The 13,124-nt window shown below is 45.3% G+C and overlaps 1 long non-coding RNA gene across 1 annotated transcript; it reads left to right on the top strand.

The window, feature by feature from the left end:
- Nucleotides 1–175: 175 nt before the first annotated feature.
- Nucleotides 176–12,905, top strand: LOC115649092. Its single transcript, XR_003999754.1, has 3 exons — nucleotides 176–190; nucleotides 4,362–4,366; nucleotides 10,659–12,905. It is a non-coding gene; the product is annotated as an uncharacterized LOC115649092 (long non-coding RNA).
- Nucleotides 12,906–13,124: the final 219 nt, after the last annotated feature.

The following is a 13,124-nucleotide window of genomic DNA, read 5'->3' as shown; positions in this document are numbered from 1 at the left end:
CTAGCCCCTCCTTTCTGGCCTTTGTTTCTTTCCTGGGCCAGGAGGTCACCTGATATCTTTGTTCACCTTTAGTCATCTTCTTGCAGTGGGGGAAGGGCCCCAGCCATTTGTTGCCAGGAGACAGAGTATTGGCTATTTATGCACGCTGGAGACTTAAGAAATGCATAGGGGAAACTGAGGCACCCACACAGTATTCAGAGGAAACATTAAGACCAGTCCCACTGCGTCACACCTGATTGACCCTATCTTCTCTGCCTCCTACTTTGAAGAGGGAAGAGAAGAAATATTATGTGCAAACCAGTGGGTATGAGTATCTGTACTCTTACCATCCTCCAGGGTCTCTCGTGTATCAGCAGCTAACAAAAGGGACAGAGTGTCAGTCGAGCACCCCCAAACAGAAAGATGCAAAGAAACTTGTTCTGTTTGTGAGGCAAGTTTATTTGACAGTGGTCTACAGCTACTTATCTCAAATCAGCAAGCTTTACTGGGGAGATACAACTACAGTTTGTGAGACTCCTTGTCCAAATTGAAGGACTCCAGGCCCCAAGACTTAAGGCAGGAATTCTCAGCCCTCTTAATAGCAGGAAAAAATGTTGCCAGCGCCTCTCTACAGGCAGCACTGGACTCAACAGACATGGTGGCCTCTCCTGTCACCATGAGACGATGCTGTTAGCTGCAGTCCTTGGGATTCCCTCAGGAGGTCCCGCAGTCTATCCAGGACCTCCCTTTCAAAGAATCCTTGCTATTTTCAGAGCAGATGGACATGAGACTACACAGCCTTAAGGACTCAAGGGTCACTCTCAGGTCCCTGGGCCCCTATGCTCCGTCCACTTTGAGGAAGCACTTCAGGCCCCAACAGCTGCCACGCTTCTCCACTCTGCCTCCAAGCCAGGACCCCTATAAGAGAAACGGGAGAGGTTACAAGAGCCATCAACTGCTTCTGTCCACCTCAGCCTCCCAGCCGTGGTCACATAGATGCTACGGTGGGCCCAAGCAGGCCTTTTGAAGGTGCACCTGAGGGTACTATACTTGCTTCAAATCCTACCTCCCCTTTTATCTTTAACTGACTCTCCCACTTCAGCCTGGCATGGTCCTGCGTAGCATTGGTTGCTGAATGCTAAATACTGTGGCGATCAATTATACCCTGTAATTTTCATCTACACCTCCCTCCCACCCCTGTCCTGCTTCAGGGACCCTTCTCACAAGTAACTCTTTGCTCAGGAGTTGCAGACTGCCCTACGGTTGGGGGCTGTGGAGGAAGTACCTTGAAACTTGAGAAGGAAGGGGTTTTACTCTCATTATTTCCTAATCCCAAAGGCCAAAGGGTGCCTTTGTCCTCTCCTGGACCTGTGTTACCTCAACAGATATCTCAAGAAACTGAGGTGCCACATGGTCTCCCTGTCTTCCATCATTCCCTCCCTGAATTCAGGTGACTGGTATGCCGCCCTCAATTTGAAGGATGCTTACTTTAACATTTCTATCTTTCCTGGCTGCAGATGATTTCTCAGGTTTATTGTAAACCAGACTCATTACCAATTCACTGATCTTCCCTTCGGCCTGTCTGCAGCCCCCGGGGTTTTCATGATGTGCATGGCAGTGACAGCTGCTTTCCTCTGAGGGTGAGGCATTCAGGTCTACCCGTACCTTGACGACTGGCTGATCAAGGGTTGTTCAGAGGCTCAAGTAAAGAACAGCATTAACCTGGTCCAAGCCACCTTTCAAGCACTGGGCTTGTTGATAAATGAGTAAAAATCGACTCTTACTCCAATTCAGAGAATAAAGTTTATCAGGGCAGAGCCATCCTTTCTTCTGGAGGCCCAGTTCCAGACTATGTTGGATTTAATATGCAAGGTCATGGTGCACTCAATCACGAGAGCCCAGGTTTGCCTCAAGCTACTGGGACACATGACAACATGCACATATGTGGTCCAGCACGCAAAGCTATGCCTCAGGCCCATGCAGACATGGCTAGCTTCAGTTTACTCTCTGAACAGACACCACTTGGACTCTGCGCATACTGTTCCAATCCTGGTTCTCATCTCCCTCAACTGGTGGAAGGACCCATGGTCGATGATGATGGGACTCCCCTTTGTTGCTCCCCCTCCTCACCTCCCTCCCCAGCCATCAATGTCCCTAATCTCAGATGCATTGGACCTGGGTTGGGGAGCGCACCTCAACAGCCTCAGGACTCAAGGCCTGTGGTCCCAGGAAAAAAACACCCTGCATACAAACTTCAGGGAGCTCAGAGTGGTCTGCTTGGCTTGCCAAGTGTTCCTTCGCTGGATGACAAGCAAGGTCGTGCAAGTTCTGATGAACAATACCGCAACCATCTTCTACATCAATAAGCAGGGAGGTGCTCGTTCCTCCGCCCTGTGTCAGGAGGCTTTTCGTCTATGGGACTTGTGCATGAAGCACTCCATCCACCTTGAGGCTTCATACCTTCTGGGAGCCCAGAATGCATTGGCATATCACCTCAGCAGATTCTTCTCCTCTCACCAAGAGTGGTCCCTTTGTTACCCCTCTTTGCTTAATATGGGGGTGGAAGCAGTTGGTCAGGTCTGAGGCCTACACCTTCACCCAGAGGTCACCAAGGTTATTTTCCAAAGGTGGGAGTCTCTGTCATAAACAGATAGCTAAGGGTTAATGTCTCTTTCACCTGAAACACCTGACCAGAGAACCAATCAGGAAACCGGATGTTTTCAACTTTGGGTGGAGGGAATTGTGTGTCTGAGGTCTTTGTTTTCTGGCTGCCTGCCTGCTTTCTCTGAGCTTTGGAGAAGTAGTTCTGTTTTCTAATCTTCTGTTTCTAAGTGTAAGGACAAAGAGATCAGATAGTAAGTTATACGGTTTCTTTTCTTTGGTATTTGCATGAATATAAGTGCTGGAGTGCTTTGATTTGTATTCTTTTTGAATAAGGCTGTTTATTCAATATTCTTTTAAGCAATTAGCCCTGTATTGTATCACCTTAATACAGAGAGACCATTTGTATTTTTTCTTTCTTTTTTTATATAAAGCTTTCTTTTAAGACCTGTTGGAGTTTTTCTTTACTTCAGGGAAATTGAGTCTGTACTCACCAGGGAATTGGTGGGAGGAAGAAATCAGGGGAGATCGGTGTGTGTTGAATTGGCTAGCCTGATTTTGCATTCCCTCTGGGGGAATAGGAAAGTCCCTTTTGTTCCAGGACCGGGAACGGAGATGGGGAGTCACTCTGTTTGGATTCACAGAGCTTGTGTCTGTGTATCTCTCCAGGAGCACCTGGAGGGGGGAGGAGGGAAAAAGGATTATTTCCCTTTGTTGTGAGACTCAAGGGATTTGGGTCTTGGGGTCCCCAGGGAAGGTTTTTCAGGGGGACCAGAGTGCCCCAAAACACTCTAATTTTTTGGGTGGTGGCAGCAAGTACCAGGTCCAAGCTGGTAACTAAGCTTAAAGGTTTTCATGCTAACCCCCATATTTTGGACGCTAAGGTCCAGATCTGGGAATAAGGTTATAACATGAGTGGCAGCCGGTGGGAGATAGACAGAATCCAGAAGCCAGTAAGAATATTATATTTTTCTTTTCTCTGCTAAGGGCTTTTTAGCAGAGAGAAACAGTTTGGTTTTAAAAGGGAACCAGAGAGAAAAATTTTTTTTTCTGCTCTCTCTGGCAGTTTGTGGCTTGCATGTTAAGCAAGAAACCATTACCAGACTATTAACAGTCTTTTGTCACACAATAGCACTCCCATTGAGAGTCATACCAGCACTATATAAATGCAAATAAAGTGGTTTTTCAGGTTTACTTAACATTGAAGATTAGCTAAAGGCACTGTTGCTAGGCAGACTTCAGGAGGCAACAGAGAACCTGCAGTTCAGAGGATAAACATCGGAGGGCACCCCAACACAAGAAAACAGGAATCATGACTTCTAAGGCAAAAATGGAGGCCAAAGACCAATTCAGAGAAGCTGAACACAGGCGACAACTGGAAATAAAACAAGCAGAGATGGAAATAAGAGAGAGAGAAAGAGAGGCAGCACACAAAAGAAAACTAGAAGAAGAAGAGGTGGCCCACCGTCGAGACATGGAAAAACACCAAAAAGAAATGGAAAAACACCAAAAAGAAATGGAAAAACAACAAAAAGAGTATGAAGAGAAGGAAAAACAGAGAAAACATGAACTGGAGTTGGCAAAAGCTGGGCTGCATGTGCCAGCCAACCCTAACAACCCGGCGCCAATTATTGCTCCACAGCACAGGAAATTTCCCACCTACAAGGCAGGTGATGACACCGAGGCCTTCTTGGAAAATTTTGAAAGAGCCTGTCTTGGGTACAGCATCCCCGAAGACCAGTACATGGTAGAATTAAGGCCACAACTCAGTGGGCCTTTAGCAGAGGTGGCAGCTGAAATGCCTAAGCAGCAAATGAATGACTATAAACTTTTTCAAACCAAGGCCAGATACAGGATGGGGATAACCCCAGATCATGCCCGTCGGCGTTTCAGAACCCAAAAGTGGAAACCAGAGGTGTCATTTCCCAAACACGCCAACTACATTGCAAAAAACTATGAGGCCTGGATAACAGGAAACAACATTCAAACCTTGGAAGAACTGAACCTCCTCATACAAATGGAGCAGTTCTTGGATGGTGTTCCTGAAGACATCACATGGTACATACAAGATGGAAATTCCAAAGATATCGCTGAGGCGGGGGAGATTGGAGCCAAATGGATGGAACTGGCAGAAAGCAAGAAAGCTACTGTCAAGGGGAACGATTACCACAGGGGGCACACAGACCATAAACTCTACAACCGAGGACAGCCAAAGACCCCACATACCACCCAAGTAAAGCCACAGATACCCTACCCTTCAACCTCACCAGTCTCCAGTAACTCACCTCGGCCAAGTGACCCATCAGATGGAAGATGCTTTAAGTGTAATGAACTGGGACATATCAAGGCCAACTGTCCCAAGAACACCATGCGAGTGCAATTCATTACACCACCATCACACCAAAGATCCCCAGGCCCGGATGCCTCTCAAATACCCTTGGAGCGAAGGGAAAATTTGAGAGTGGGCGGAAAGAAGGTTACTGCGTGGAGAGACACGGGGGCACAAGTGTCAGCTATCCACCAATCCTTCGTTGACCCCAAATTCATCAACCCAAAGGCCAAAGTTACAATTTACCCCTTCATGTCACAAGCTGTAGACTTGCCTACAGCTGAACTGCCTGTCCAGTACAAAGGCTGGTCAGGAATGTGGACTTTTGCAGTCTATGACAATTATCCTATCCCCATGCTACTGGGGGAAGACTTGGCCAACCAGGTGAGGCGGGCCAAGAGAGTGGGAATGGTTACACGTAGCCAAACCAGGCAAGCTTCCAGACCCATTCCTGTTCCTGAGCCGTCCACAGAGGCCCCGTCTGTGTTACCTGAGACCCAGACAGAGGTAGTGGACCCAGATTCCATGCCTACCACTGAAACAGCCACAGCATCTCCAGTCCCAGGCCCGGAACTGGAACAGCAACCAGCACCAGCGAGTGCAACCACATCTTCAAACTCAACGCCAGAGGGCGCCAGCGAGCCAGAGCTGGCAGAAGCACAAGACAGCCATACCCAAAAGGCTCAGCCAGAGCCTGAAATACCCTCAGGTGCACCAGCAACGGAAACAACCCCATCACCTACATCGCTTCCAGAGGGACCAAGCCCAAGTCCACAGTCTGAGGAAGAACTGGTGACCCCAGCCTCAAGGGAACAGTTCCAGACTGAGCAGGAAGCAGATGACAGCCTTCAGAAAGCGTGGGCGGCGGCACGGAGCACCCCACCGCCTCTCAGCTCTTCTAATCGATCCCGGTTTGTTATAGACCAAGGACTTTTATACAAGGAAATTCTTTCTGGTGGACACCGGGAAGAATGGCAGCCGCAAAAACAGTTGGTGGTTCCAACTAAGTACCGGGGGAAGCTCTTAAGCTTAGCCCATGATCATCCCAGTGGCCATGCTGGGGTGAACAGAACCAAGGACCGGTTGGGGAAGTCCTTCCACTGGGAGGGGATGGGCAAGGATGTTGCCAAGTATGTCCGGTCTTGTGAGGTATGCCAAAGAGTGGGTAAGCCTCAAGACCAGGTCAAGGCCCCTCTCCAGCCACTCCCCATAATTGAGGTCCCATTTCAGCGAGTAGCTGTGGATATTCTGGGCCCTTTTCCAAAAAAGACGCCCAGAGGAAAGCAGTACGTACTGACTTTAGTGGACTTTGCTACCCGATGGCCAGAAGCAGTAGCTCTAGGCAACACCAGGGCTAACACTGTGTGCCTGGCCCTAACAGACATCTTTGCCAGGGTAGGTTGGCCCTCTGACATCCTTACAGATTCAGGGTCTAATTTCCTGGCAGGGACCATGGAAAAACTGTGGGAAACTCATGGGGTGAATCACTTGGTTGCCACCCCGTACCACCATCAAACCAGTGGCCTGGTGGAAAGGTTCAACAGTCTCCCCAAGTGGACCTGTTTTGCAGAACAGGAAATGCCATCAGTTTTGCTCAGTGAGAGGGCACAGCCTGGCCTTCCTCTCCAATGCCTTCCTGCTTCTTTGGACAGAACTCCTATTGTACGTGTTCCCCCCGGTTCCTCTGGTTCACAAGGTCCTCCTGAAAATCAGACGTGCAAGGTGAGAGTTATTCGTAGAGCCTCGGCATGGCCACACCAACACTGGTTCAGCATGCTGCTAAATCTATCAGTATTAACCCCATTTCCACTCCTGCTCCATCCGGATTTGATCTCTCAAGACCACGGTCAGTTACTCCACCCAAATCTCAGCTCCCTTCACCTAACTGCATGGAAGTTATATGGCTGAACCCAGAGGAGCAACCTTGTTTGGAACAAGTTTGACAGGTCTTTCTGGGTAGTAGGTGGCCCTAATGGATGGCTTCCTACCTCACCAAATAGAACCGTTTTTTGATCGAGGCATCCCAACGAGACCTCTTTCTGACTCAGTCTTCCCTTCAGTCTGTCATGAACTATTTGTTCCATCTTAAGCAACAAGGTCTGTCCCTTGTATCCATCAAGGGGCATGTAGCAGCAATTTCAACTTTTCATTCACAGATGAACAGCAGGTCAGTGTTCTCTGACGAAATTACAGTCTGCTTTCTTAAAGTCGTGGAGAGATTTTATCCTCAGATCAGCGAGCCAATCATCACCCTCTCTCCCCCACCATGGAAATGTGTTGAGGTTCACAGGTCCTCCCTTTGAGCCGTTGGCATCGTGCACTCTACTGCTTCTTTCTTGGAAGGTCACCTTCCTGGTAGTAATCACCTCAGCCAGAAGGGTCTACTTCAAGGACAAGGTCCAACCCCCACCAGGCCTTCCTACCAAAGATGGTTTCACAGTTCCATAGCAACCAGGCCATTTTCCTGTCAGTCCACTTCCTGAAACCTCACAAGAATTCAGAAAAGTGGTGACTTCACTCATTGGATGCAAGTTGTGCCCTCGCCTTCTACATCGTGAGAACTAAACCCTTTTGCAGATCTACAGAACTCTTTGTGGCAGTAGCAAAAAGGATGTCAGCTCAGAGAATCTCATCCTGAATAACATCCTGTATTCAGGCACGCTATGAGCAGGTGAATGTCCCACCTTTAGCTATTGTGATGGATCACTATACAAGAGCTCAGGCCTCTTCAGCAGTGTTCCTCGCCCAGCTTCTGATCCAAGACATCTGCAGGGCCGCAACCTGATCGTCACTGCATAACCTGTCATCCCGCTATGCTATCCCCACAGGCGTGAAACTGACGCCAGGTTCAGGAGAGCTGGGTTTCAGTCCCCATGTTCATGAGCTCTGAGCCCACCTCTGGGTACTGCTTGTGAGTCACTTAACATGGAAAAAATGGTTGCTAACCTTTCCATAACTGTTGTTCTATGAGATGTGTTCTTCATGTCTGTTCCATGACCCACCCTCCTACCCCTCTGTGGGAGTTGACTGGCAAGAAGGGACTGACAGGGTATGGGTCTGGTGGGTACCAGCACGTAAGTGTGTGGCACCAGAGGACGCTAGAGCCAGCCCAGTGAATACTACTGGTAGAAAAATCTCTGGCAACAGTGCATGTGAAACACACAGACACCTAATGTGGAATAGACATGAGCAACCCATCTCAAAGAACAACAGTTTAGGAAAGGTTAGTAATCATTTTATTTAAAGAAGTTACATATTTGTCTTGCAAATGTCAACTTTGGTTAATGACTCTTTAATTAAAGAGGAGTAGGTTTATGTGGAATATACACAGCTTGTTCCTAAGAAATTTAAAGCACACTATGCAGGCCCTTCTGTACCCTTTTACTGAAGATCTGAGATCTCAGCATTGTTATGCTAGCACAACACATTAGTAGAAAAACATGGAATTTATTAGATTGTTTCTGCTTCATAGTACTGAAAGATTGTGTAAGTATGCAGTCGAGCATTGCTTTTATGACTTTCACCAAGTACATGATACAGAACTATAGATCCCACATCAGTGTCATACATAATACCGGGTACCCTGGTCAGTATCAGAAATGATTGTGGAAAGCTTGAAAGAATTACTTCTTAGCAGGTGAGCAGAGTTCTCCCCATTTAGCTGTTTTAAATTTTAATCCTGTATGTATATCAGCTTTATAGAAGAGATATTTACTGAGAAATCTGTGGTTAGAGATGAGACATTGGTATATGATAAAGTGCCATTTCCTGTTACTGTGAAAGCTTGGTTTGGCAAGTACTTGGTATGTGTACAACTTAACTTAATGTGTTCTAGTCTTTCCATAGTATTTCACATCTCATACTAACAAAATGGCTGTTGGGTCAGATTCTCCAGTATGATCGAACCTCTACACCTCTCTGCCAGCAAGAAGAAGCCAGAGTCTGGATGTAACTGGCTGGCTGAGATTTTCCCCACCACTGGGGATCTCTCAGCAGGAATAAAGCCTGCGGAGCCAGCTCTGGCTCTCTGCTGGAGTATGGATGTTGATGCTCAGTTGTCATATGGTCCCTGAAGGCTGACCATAGCTCCATCGAGCTTGGTAGCGTGTTTCCCAACAGTGCCTTGTATCTTCAAAGAAGGTGAACTTTCCTCAATCTATTGGGCCCACTTTATAGGACTGTGTGGAACTTTCCTGACCCTCATTGATTTATGCCTACAGTAATGTCCTGTAAGGTCAAGATTTTGAAAAATGGTTAATAATGATTTTGGGGTGCCTGACTTGAGATTCTGTAAAGGGGCCTGACTTTCAAAAAGTGCTGAGCACCCTCCCTTAAAGATGTGTCAAACTGGCCATCCAAAATCAGAGACACTGAAATCACTAGTCACTTTCTAAAATCTTGGCCTAAATTGTTAATTCAGCTAGTGAAGTTGTAAATGTTTTGCCTATTCATTTAAAACATTAAATATTTTTAGCACCCAATCTTGCAAAGGTCAACATGTGCCTAACTTTACTTGGACAAATGGGACTACTCACGGTAAGTAAAGCTAAATGGGTGTAAATCTTTGCAGGATCAGGGCTTTATTTTGCTTAACCACCTGAATATTATTTGAATTGCGCAGGCTGGTTGTAGCATGTATTTTGATGATGAAACCTCTTTAATCTTCCTTAAACTTGCTGCCTTGAATGTCAAATGTCTCCTCTTATTCTCTCTTTATGTAAGAACATATCTTCTCTTCCCTCCCTCATAATACTTTAATCCAGGAGTTCTGAAACTGGGGGGTCAGGACCTGTCAGGGGGTCGAGAGGTTATTACATGGGGGTTGCGAGTTGTCAGCCTCCTCCCCAAACCCCGCTTTGCCTCCAGCATGTATAATGGTAATAAATATTTTTATAAGTGTTTTTAATTTATAAGAGGGGGTCACATTCAGAGGCTTGCTATGTGAAAGGGGTCACCAGTTCAAAAGTTGGAGAACCACGGCTCTAATCTTTTCTGTTAGCCTTCACTGAAGCTTTCTATTTTGATTGACCAGTTTGAGAGACGGTGACCACTGTAGCATCTGTAGGAAGTATGCGAGGGCATGAATTCTATAATGCAATTATAATTGTTTCTCCATAAATATCCTTTGTTTTCTTAGCGTAACAGTCATATTTCTGTCTGCTAAAAACAGATGCTACATAAGCCTGAAGAAACTGTCATGGGATCAGTGGCTAATAGGAAGAGAGGTGTAGTAACTCACCTCCTGGCACTTGTGCTGGGCTGCAGCAGGAATGCAGCAGCACACAGTGCTGTCCTGGCTAGAGAAATGACCAATGAGAAGGGAGCTCGAGCTGGGGCCATGGGCTTGGAATTTGCCTGAAGGGGCAGTTGGAAAAAGGTGTTAGAGGAGGTGAAGAATTGAGATGTTGAGCTAGCAGATGAACCAGAGCCTGGTAGGAGGTGAGGGGATACAAAGAACAAGAGGATAAAAGTAGAGAACTGGGAAGTGAGAAGGAAGAAAGAAGGTAAATAGAAAAGATTTCAGGTCAGGATAAGCCACAAAAAAAAAAAAGAAAGAAAGACCTGGATACATGAGCGGACACTGTTAGAGAAGAAGAGGGAAATAAAATCTTAAGACTTACCAGAGTGTGAGCCTCAAGGGAAAAAACTGAAAGGAAATAGAATTGGTGAAAAAGGTAATTGGTCAAAAAATTGGGTTAGATGCAAACATCCTGGAAGCAATAAGGAGAACCTCCCCTCCCTCACAAAGTACCTAAAGTACATGAACAGAGAATTACTGAACATCTGTTGATGGAATACAATTCAAAGGTGACTAATGGACAAGTGAGAACCCAATAAGTGAAGAAACCCCATTTGTGGATAAACTCAGTGAAAAGAGGTACAGCCACAGGAACACTGAATCTAAGGAGCTCTTCAAGCTGAATAGAAGCAAAGAACAGGATAGCAAAAATGGAGTTGGACTTACAGCGAAGAAGAGGAAAACTTGGTTGTTTGAAGTGACATAGTGTATTGTAGAGTAATTTCTTTTGTTCTTGTTAATAACAATGTATTTGGTACTAACTGTTCACCATGTAAAAGCTCATAAAGATTAATGAGCTTGTAACCTATAGTTTATTACTATAAATGGTAAGCCTTTTGGTAAATTTCTATATTATTTATGCTTCTGGTACAATTTTGGGGTTTTACTGTATAAAGTTCTAAAAATTTAAAATGATCCCTTCGTCTTGGTTTGCCCCTTCACACAATTCGTCTAGACTAGACTACACTAGCCAGGTCACCACAAATTGACACACAACCCCTAGTCCTCCCAACAAAGAAATAGTGACATTTTAAAAAAGAAGAAACTCTGCAAGATGTGTACATTACTAACAAAAGCAACAATAAGGCCTTATCAATGTAATCCTCATCGTTTCTTTCCCCATAACAGCTCTTTGCTTTTCATGGTTAAGCCTTAATATAGAATGTGAGCTCTTTAGGGTGGAAATTATGTCTTCTATTTCTCAAGTGTCATGCATATTTGTGGTACTAGGTCTCACTATACAGTATTTGTCCTTTTGAACTTTGCTTTATAAAATATTGCAACCTCTCCAGAGGAGAGACTGAATAAACTCTGACCTTTATGCTCGGACTTAACACCTATTCAAAGCAAAATAAATTGTCCATACTATCTAAGCTGGGTGTTTTTTGTAACATTCCTTTTAGCAACTGCGATTGTAGAAGATCATAGAATACTCCAGAGACTAAACTCTTTAAAGTTTCTTCAAGAACCATCATCAGAGGTGACACAACTTTTCACTGTAATGGACTTCACTTCTTACATAGTGAAGCAAATTCTGTTGGAGGGCACTCCTACACAACAAAGCATAAAACTCCCTTTACCATCAGCCTTTTCCTGATAATAGGTGCATTTGCAATAACGAACAAACGTTAAAATCCATAAAAATTCCCAGGCTTGACATTGGATTGTCCCTTAAGTAAATCCTCTGCCGCAAATGCAGGAAACAGTCCATAGTATGCAATTATATACTAAGTACTCAACAATCCTGTGTAGCACTTCTCCCAAAGGACATTGTTCACCAAGTATATGAACCCACACCATTGGAATTAAGTTGAAACAGCTAGTTTGTTTCCTTTCTCAGATGGCTTTTCTTGGTTGATTGGCCTGTTGTTTCCATAGAAATGCATTGCCTATTTTTTAACTTAAATTCATGGAAAATCATCCTGAATGGCTGAAAACTAGTTAAGTTTCTACTTGTTATCCCCACAGCCGTCAACGGTATTAGGAGGCCTGGGATAGTATCAACCACTGAGGTCATATAGGCAATCAACTGTAGCGTGCGTTCAGGGGAAACTATTACAGTAATGTGGAGCTGGGTCAGGTATTTTAACATTCAAACTAAAATTTCATTAATGAGATCACTTCGCCTCCTCTCCACATCCCCCAAATTTCTAACCTATTCTTTCCTTTTAAAATGTTGATTTTTATTAGCACTGTTTAACCGCCTATACCCCTGCATAAACGTATAAGCGTTGTCATGTATTATCTGTCTATGGCCTGAGCGCATCACAATCTTTGATGTATTTATTCTCACAACACCCCTGTGATGTACAGTAGTGTTATCTCCAATGTACAAATGGCAGAGTGAGGCGCAGAGAGGCTAAGGCCCAGGTTGTCAAAGGTATTTCAGCTCCTAACTTCTGCTGAAACCAGCAGAAGTTAGGAACCCAAGGACATTTTGAGAACCTGAGCCTTAAAGTGACTTGTCCAGACACACAGAAAATCAGTGATGGAGCAGGGAATTGAATTCTACTCCCAGGCCAGCACCCTAACTATTGGACTATTCTTATTATTGTAACAATACAGTTGCTCTAAACATCGGGTTTCTGTGGTTCCCCTTGCCCCAATAATTCTTTTAATAACATAGAGTGGCCATACTGCTCCATCTAGTCCAGTGTCCTGTCTTCCGACAGTGGAAAATGCCAGGTGCCCCAGAGGGAATACACAGAACAGGTAATCATCAAGTGATCCATTCCCTGTTGCCCAGTCCCAGCTTCTGGCAAACAGAGGTTAAGGATACCATTCCCCATCCTGGCTAATAGCCATTGATGGACCTATCCTACCTGAACTTATCTAGTTCTTTTTTGAACCCTGTTATAGTCTTGGCCTTCACAACATCCTCTGGCGAAGAATTCCACAGGTAGACTGTGTGTTGTG

Source organism: Gopherus evgoodei, chromosome 1 (assembly GCF_007399415.2).
Source record: "Gopherus evgoodei ecotype Sinaloan lineage chromosome 1, rGopEvg1_v1.p, whole genome shotgun sequence".
In the NCBI taxonomy this organism is placed as follows: Eukaryota; Metazoa; Chordata; order Testudines; family Testudinidae; genus Gopherus; species Gopherus evgoodei.
Note: the sequence above shows the minus strand (reverse complement) of the source record. Positions and strands in the feature narration are given on the sequence as shown.